This window comes from Palaemon carinicauda, chromosome 8 (genome assembly GCF_036898095.1).
Source record: "Palaemon carinicauda isolate YSFRI2023 chromosome 8, ASM3689809v2, whole genome shotgun sequence".
NCBI classification, from domain to species: domain Eukaryota; kingdom Metazoa; phylum Arthropoda; class Malacostraca; order Decapoda; family Palaemonidae; genus Palaemon; species Palaemon carinicauda.
Window position 1 is genome coordinate 75625234 of NC_090732.1, and position 8229 is coordinate 75633462.

Below are 8229 nucleotides of genomic sequence, written 5' to 3' on the forward strand. Positions count from 1 at the left end.
GTGCGTTCTGCTATTAATTGTGTTTTAATCGGGATCTTTTACGTTCATCCTTTTACGGTATTTTACGAAAATCATGGGTCCTAAAAGGCTTAGTTTCGCAAGTGGTAGTGGTAGTGGTGAGAAAAGGAATAAGGGAATGCTTTCTTTAGAAGTAAAGCAAGGAATTATTGAAAAGCATGAGTGAACTTGCAATAAGTTCCGCGCAAATAAAAGAGGTGTTAGGAAAATATCAAGACGTGGTCGACTTCATCGACAAATACCATCCAAAGAAATTGCAGGTTTGTCGTGTAGTTGCGCAGTTTGATGATGTTTCCCTAACTTATTTTCGAAACATTCTGAAAAGCTGTACCAAGCAACTTTCTATCGATAGCTTCTTTAAAAAAACTACGAAGCAAACTCGTGATGAAGAGGAAGGAAGTGGTTCAAAGAAAACAGCAAAGAGTGAAGAGAAAAAAATTCAATCAATTTTAAGTGTAGAGAGTGAAAGTGATTAAAATTAATCATCAAAAAGAAAAAAAGAAAATGTAAAAAAAAATATAAATTATAAAAAAAAAAAAGCTAAGTTATGTTAAAGTTCACTTAGTGTAAGTTAGAATAAGCTACGGTAGTGTACGTTTATCGTAGTTAACCTCTCTACCTCCTCGCCGCCCGTCCGTCTCCTCTCTGCGTAGCAAGACTAACAACACCTGCGCTGGAGTTTCTAAGGTAACGTGACGCTAAAAATCCGTTTCTTATTTATCATTTTTTGCTAATTCTTCTTATTTACATGTCTATTCTTCTTATTTACATGTCTATTATCGAATTTAGTGTTCATTATTCTCATGGGAAAATTATGTGTAGTAGTTTATTAAGAAGTTATCATAGGTTTTTGGGCTCAACCACGGATTAATCCTATTTCAATGTATTCTTATGGGAAAATTCGTTTCGACATCCGAACATTTTCTACATCCGAAGCTGGTTCTGAAACGGATTAAATTCGTATGTAGAGGTTCCACTGTACAGAGAAAAAATTTCATATTTTCTACCCATATCAATCTGTACAACCACTACCTGTAGAGGTGTTTGAATAGACAGAGAAACTTGGGGAACATCTCGACAAACGTATATGAGATTTCCGCCATGGCTCCCCACATGGTGATCATATGGTGTCCTATAACTAATATATTCGCGAGGACAAGGGGTATTATGATCAAGTTTGCTCCCCTGTAGACAAATAATTATGGGGGAATGCTCATGAATAAGGAGCTTAAGTTCTTTATATTTGGCCCTTAAACCCTAACAATTCCTCTCGGATTCTGAGTCTTAGCAATAAACTCAGGAACGAATCTGAACGTTAACTCCCCCCCTCCCCTTGAATGGGCGATGTCATACGAGAGACCATGAAGTTCACTAACACACTTGGCCAAAGCTTAAGCTAGTAGGAACACCGTCTTCCAAGTTAGGTGGCGATCTGAAGCCTGGCGTAATGGGTCATAGGGAAGTCTCTTAAGAGACCTGAGAACTCGAACCACGTTCCATGGAGGAGGTCTCACTTCCGACTGAGGGCAAGTTCATAACTTTGTATGAGTAGGGAAAGTTCCAGCAAAGAAGAAATGTCCATTCATTTTAGCCTGAAGGCTAGACTTAAGGCTGAGCGATAGCCGTTCACTGCCGAGACTGAAAGGCGCATTTCTTCCCGCATATACAATAGGAACTCCGCTATTGTTGGAATAGTGGCATCGAGTGGAGAGATACCTCTTCCACGACACCAACCACAGAAGACTTTCCACTTTGCGTGGTAGACAGCTGCGGATGACTTTCGCAGATGTCCAGACATCCTGACCGCAACTTCTTGTGAAAATCCTCTCTCAGCGAAGAGATGCTAGATAGTCTCCATGCGTGAAGTCGTAGCAAAGCTATGGCTTTGTGAAAGATGTTGGCATGTGGTTGTCTGAGTATATTGTGTCATGGAGGGAGCTCTCTCGGTAGCTCTTTTAGGTGTTGCAGAAGGTCCGGAAACCATTCCGCGTGATGCCATAGCGAAGCTATGAGGGTCATCGAAAGATTGACCGATGTTCTGGTCTTGTTGAGCACCCTCCTCATCAGACAGAACGGGGGAAAGGCGTAAACGTCGATGTTGTCCCACCATTGTTGGAAGGCATCTTGCCAGAGAGCCTTGGGATCCGGGAGTGGGGAGCAGTACAGCGTAAGCTTGAAGTTCAGAGCTGTTGCTAACAGATCCACAGTCGGAGAACCCCACAAAGTCAGGACTTTGTTGGCTACTAGATGATCCAAAGACCACTCGGTACTCACTATTTGAGACGCTCTCCTCAGATTGTCGGCGAGCACATTCCCCTTGCCTGGAATGAAACTAGCCGATAGCGGAATCGAGTGGACTTCGGTCCATTTTAGTATCTCTACTGCAAGATGGGATAGCTGCTTTGAAAAGGTACCTCCTTGTTTGTTGATGTAAGCCACTACTGTGGTGTTGTCGCTCATCACCACCACAGAGTGACCCGCCAGGTATTGTTGGAACTGTTTTAGGGCCAAAAAGATGGCCTTCATCCCTAGAAGATTTATATGGAGGCACTTTTCTGATTCTAACCACAGGCCTGAGGTCGTGTGGTGCAGTACGTGGGCCCCCCACCCTTTTTTTGAGGCGTCAAATCTGGGGGGGAGGACGAGAAGATCCACTCCTCTTCGTAGGTTCTCGTCTGTCACCCACCACTAGAGGTCCGTCCGTTCCGCAGGTCCCATAGGGATCATGACGTCCGGGGAATCGTAATCTTGATTCCACCGGGACTTGAGCCGCCATTGCAGGGATCTCATCCTGAGGCAACCGTTGGGAACTAGACAAGCCAAAGATGAAAGGTGACCGAGGAGACGTAACCATGATTGGGCTGGAAGTTCTTCTCGTCTGAGAAAAGGGCTTGCAACCTTCCTCAGCCTCGCCATCCTGTCGTCTGATGGGAAGGCTTTGTGGAGACTGGTGTCTATGATCATGCCTAGGTATACCAGTCTTTGAGTGGGAAGCAGAGAGGACTTCTCGAGATTTACCATGATCCCCAAATCCTGGCAAAGTCCCAGAAGTTTGTCCCGGTGTTCAAGGCGCTACCCGATACTCACCTTGCTGGGAGATAAGGGGCGTAACAATATACATGCATATATTGGCATACACAAGGGTCGATGATACCCACCTACAGTCAGAAAATGTCTGCTTGTAGAGTTCTTCGGCTTACTCAAGTCCCAAGAGGAGGATTAAAGATGAAAAAGCTAGTCATACACCTCTTCACACAAGATATAAAACCAGGTAACATCTGTCCTTAACCAACTGCTACTTGTCCTACGAAAGAGCTGACGGGTTTTTTATCATGTTTTGAGCAACCAGCACAGGACCTACAGAAAATGTGTCCAGGCTCCCGTGTGTTATGTCTTGCAGGTAATGGGCGGTGAACGTTAACTGTCATTATCACACGCCTGCCTGTCTGACCTGCATCACATTGAAGTTCTTTCTGTACAACAGGGATGTGACAAAACCCTTGATGTTATGAGCTCTAGGTCTATAGCCAAGTGGGAACGAGTCTGCAGTTGAGCTTGGACAGTGCATTTAAGATACAATTACAATTAATCTGGGTCATTTGTTACAGTACAGAGATTCTCAATCCGGACGGGCCCAAATCTATGATCTGCTAGAGCCAGATTCTGAGTCTTAGCTATGAACTTAGGGATGAAGTTGGGTGTCACTTGCCCCCAATGCCGGGGGAGAGTCAGCGTATCCAGGGGATGGGGGTCTATTGTATGAAGCGTCCATAAGACAGGGTTGAGATTAGAAAGAAGAGTTTGATTTACCTGCTCAAGAATACTAAGGCATCACACATCAAAAAGGAAATTTGCAATCTCCACTATGGTCCACTCCATACCCTACCTGAAGGATTGCATCAAAACAGATATAAAGGAACAGGTGTAAGCCGAACCCACCTTTAGGACTGAGACCAAGAAACTATGGAATCCTCCTCCCCATATCTGTAATTTATGGGCTTCCGGCCAAAAGCAGAGAGTCCTACCTCAAACATTGGATCCTCCTGGATTCCGAAGACCCAACACTTGGGAATAGTTCTACCAAAAAAGTCCAAACCATCTTCGGGATGGCTGAGATCATCCAATACTCTCATATATAGCTTTGAACGCAAATACCTCCCAACCGTAATACCTCCTGCCATACATCAAAGCAGGCCACAATAACGGATACTGAAAAATTTCACGCCAGCGATAATAGCAGATGTAGAGATATCCACGACTTTGAATAAAAAATATGACAAATTTGGAGATAATTTGTATTTTTCCTAACCATACACACCTTAGCTATTTATATTGGGTTTACTTTCGGCGTAGCTGAAATTGACGAGCCATTAGATCTTAACGAGGGTTTACTACCCCACGCTAGTTAGCAGGGGTAGGGGGAGGGTAGTTTGCTACCCCTCCCCCCCTCACACACCGGTGAAATGTCTCACTTCACTTAGAGGTAGGACTTGACTTGGGGGACAGGGCTGGCGGGCAAATATGTGTAAATAGCTAAGGTTTGTATGGTTAGGAAAAATACAAATTATCTCCGAATTTGTCATTTGTTCCCTAACCGAAATACAAACCACACTATTTACATTGGGTGACTTACCCCTTAGGAAGGGTGGAAAGTCCCCAGCCATACTGGCTTTGGCTTACCCGGGTACTCAGAATCCGAGTGAGTCGCACTCGTGAAAAGGAGTCCCTGCACCTCACAAGTTCCTTGCTCCGCAAGTAAACGTGGCCTACATAAGCTTGTATGTGAAGGAAGAAAGTGTGACCCGTCCTAGACAGTTGACCTAGAGTTCTAGGAGGAACTCTGGGTTAGGACGTTTCCAATACCACCTCGTCAGGGTATGGGGGACGCGACAGTATTGTCTCAATACTTGGAACACAAGGAAGCATGGTTTACCTGTAGAGGTTTGAGGTCAGCTATGCAGAGACCAGGATGCTGCTTCCCCAGTAGAGGGGATGATGAAGAAAGAAGTAAGGGCCAGACATACTTCTTCTGTTCATGCAGTCTAAAACCTGGTAACAATGCCCTCAACCTTCTGCTACCTGTCCAAAAAGGAGCCTGAGGTTAGACCAGCTGTTGTGTAGCCACCACAGAGCGATAGAAACGTATCGATACCCCTGTGGGTCACGTCCTGCAGGAAGTGGGCTGCGAAGGTCATTAGACGCTTCCAGACTCCAGCTTGTAGCACCTGCGTCACAGAGTAGTTCTTCTTGAAGGCGAGGGACATTGCGATGTATCCGACATCGTGCTGTAGGGCAACGTGACGGGGGAGGGTCTGGATTCAGGTCGAGATGAATGCCCTTGAGTCCGAGCTGAAAAGGCATACTGGTGACTTTCCCCTGTGTCCTTCCTGTGCTCCCAAACCGGGCTTGCACGTGAGGACAAACTGCAGCTGTTCTCAAAGATAACCCCTTGGTTCCTTTACTGGCAAGAAGGAGAAGGTCTGGGTCATCTGGTACAGAACGGAGACTCGAAATCTTGAAGGAGTCGAACCGAAAGTCCGGGACTCCAAGATTCTGAGTCTAGAAAACAACTCAGGAGCGAACCTGAATGTTACCTCCCCCTATTCTCTTGAAAGGGCGGAGTCGTACGAGACCATGAAGATTACTTACACACTGGCTGAGGCCAGAGCGAGCAGGAGCACCGTCCTCCAAAACGGAAGACGATCAGAGGCCTGACGTAATGGTTCGTAAGAAGATCTCTTAAGGAACTTGAAAGTCCGAACCATGCTCCATGGAGGAGGTCTCACTCCGACTGGGGGCAGGTACGTTCGTAGCTCCGCATGAGCGAAGAAAGGTTCAGCAGGAAGGAAAAACCTATTCCTTTCAGCCTGAAGGCCAGGGAAAGGCTGAGCGATAGGCTTCACTGCCGAGAGCGGAAACGAGTTTCCTCCCGCCGATAAGCAATAACTCCGTTACTGCTGGAGTAGAGGCCTCAAGGGAAGAGGTACCTCCCCCACGACACCAACCACAGAAGACTCTCCACTTCGCCTGGTAGACCCCTGCGGATGACTATCGCAGGTGACGCGACCTACGCTCCGCGCCTGTTGCGGGTTGTCTCTTTGTGAGGAGGCGGCGTAGTGTCTCCAGGCATGAAGCCAAAGCGATGCAACTGCTTGTGAAAGATGTTGTAGTGTAGTTGTTTGAGTAGCCTGTGTCGTGGAAGAAGCTCTCCCGGGAGTTCTGTCCGGGGATGCAGAAGGTCCGAAAACCGTACTGCGTATAGTTGCAGCGGAGCTCTCAGGGCCATCGAAAGGTTGACAGACAACCTGGTCTCGTTGAGACCCCTCCTCAACAGATAACAATTGGTGGGAAGACGTAGGCGTCGATACTGTCCCACCGTCACCGGAAAGGATCTTGCCAAAGAGTCTTGGGGTCTGAGACTGGGGGAAAGTACAGCGGAAGCTTGAAGTTCCAGGCTGTCGTGATCAGGTCCCCCAGGCCAGGACTTGCTGGTTACTAGAGGCCAAAGACCCCCAGGTGCTCTCTATCTGTGAGGCTCTGCTCAGATTGTCAGAGAAAACATTCCTCTGCCCGGAATGAGCGAGCCGATAGCGGTATCGAGTGGACTTCGGATCATCTCAGTATCCCTACCGCAAGATGCGAAAGTATGAAAATATACCTCCCTGCTAGTTGGAATACGCCAGTACCATGGAGTTGTCGCGCACGGAGCGACTCGGCAGGATCTGTAGGATCTGTAGAAGGGCCAGACTACGGTCTCTAAGCCTACCTGAATGATGAGGAGGTACCCTTCAGGTCCTGACCATAGGCCTGAACCGGAACATGCCCCCCTCCGTCCCTTTTCTTTGACTAGTCCGAGAACAGCATCAAATGCGGGGAAAGGACGAGAATATCCACTGCCATGCAAGAGGTTCCACAGGTCAACACCCATTGCAGGTCTAATCGTTCCGCTGGTCCCATAGGGGCCAGAAAGTCCGGTTAATCGTTGCTTTAATTCCACCAGAACTTGGGCCGTCTAACAGGGAACTTATCCTGAGGCGCCCGATCGGGACGTAGACGGGTCAATGAGGAAAGGAGACCCAGGAAACGTTCCAAGATAGGGCTGAAAACTCTCCTTGACTGAGAAAAGGTTCTACGACTCTCCTCAGCCTTGCCACAGTCAACTGAAGGGAAGGCTCGGAGAAGAAGGCATCTGGCGTCCCCAGGCGGTCACCCATCCAAGTACCGACCAGACCCAACATTGCTTAACTTCGCTGATCGGACGAGAAGCGGTGTTTCCAACGTGGTAAAGCCGTTGACTCAATATCATGGCTAGATACTCCAGATGTTGAGGCAGAAGTAGAGAAGGCTCCTAGCAAATTACCATGATCCCTCACTCATGGTAAGGACCCGGAAGCTTGTCCCGGCGTTGAAGAAGGTCGAACCCGTGCCTACCGGAGTTGACCAGACCTCCAAAAGGCGAAGGAGGTGGAAGCCTGCTCCTGAGCGGTCATGAAGAAAGCAGGGAGAGTTCTCTGAGAAAAAACCTGCGATGCCGCGGCGGGATCGCCACACCGCATCTTAAGTCTAGGCTGAATTCCAAGAGCTTCCGGGAAGATGGATGGAATGGAAATTGGAAGTACCCGTCTTTCCGATCCAGGGCCTAAGGAGTCCTGCCGCCTCGTTACCAGTCTGATCGATTCTGCTGTTCCACGCTGGACGAAGTTTGTTCGACAAACTTGATCAGAGCTGAGAGGTCGACGACGGAACTCCCGTCTCAGATGCTTTCCTACGAGAAAGGATCGACGGAAGAAGCCGGGGGGTGAAGCCGTCGACGACCCTACGGAGGACCTTCTCCTAATTCATGGATCATTCTGCCCAACCGGGCAAAACTCTTGCCGACCCCATGGCATAGAGGTTCAGTGAGACTGAATTCGCTGACAGAGACGGAGAGATGGTAAGAGCGAGGCGCGATATCCTTGGCTGATCACGGAGATCGTGCAGGAATCGGCATCGGGAAGCTGTTATCCGGATAAGTAACCTTAGGCATCCTCCCAGCGTGAGACCTGCAAGGGGGGGTTGCAATCCTAGAGTTTGTGAACTCTGCCGCTCCCTCTAGGATTATGCCCCCCCGGGAGAGCCTCCCGAGCTACCTGTCCCTAACAGGAGGGGACTGCTATTGGACACCTTGTCTTAGGTGCCGTAGCCGGTCCGATAACTTAGGCCGACGAGGCT

General features: G+C 48.2%; 1 pseudogene; it reads right to left on the reverse strand.

The window, feature by feature from the left end:
• Positions 1 to 7195: 7195 nt before the first annotated feature.
• On the reverse strand, positions 7196 to 7314 carry LOC137646182 (5S ribosomal RNA; annotated as a pseudogene).
• Positions 7315 to 8229: the final 915 nt, after the last annotated feature.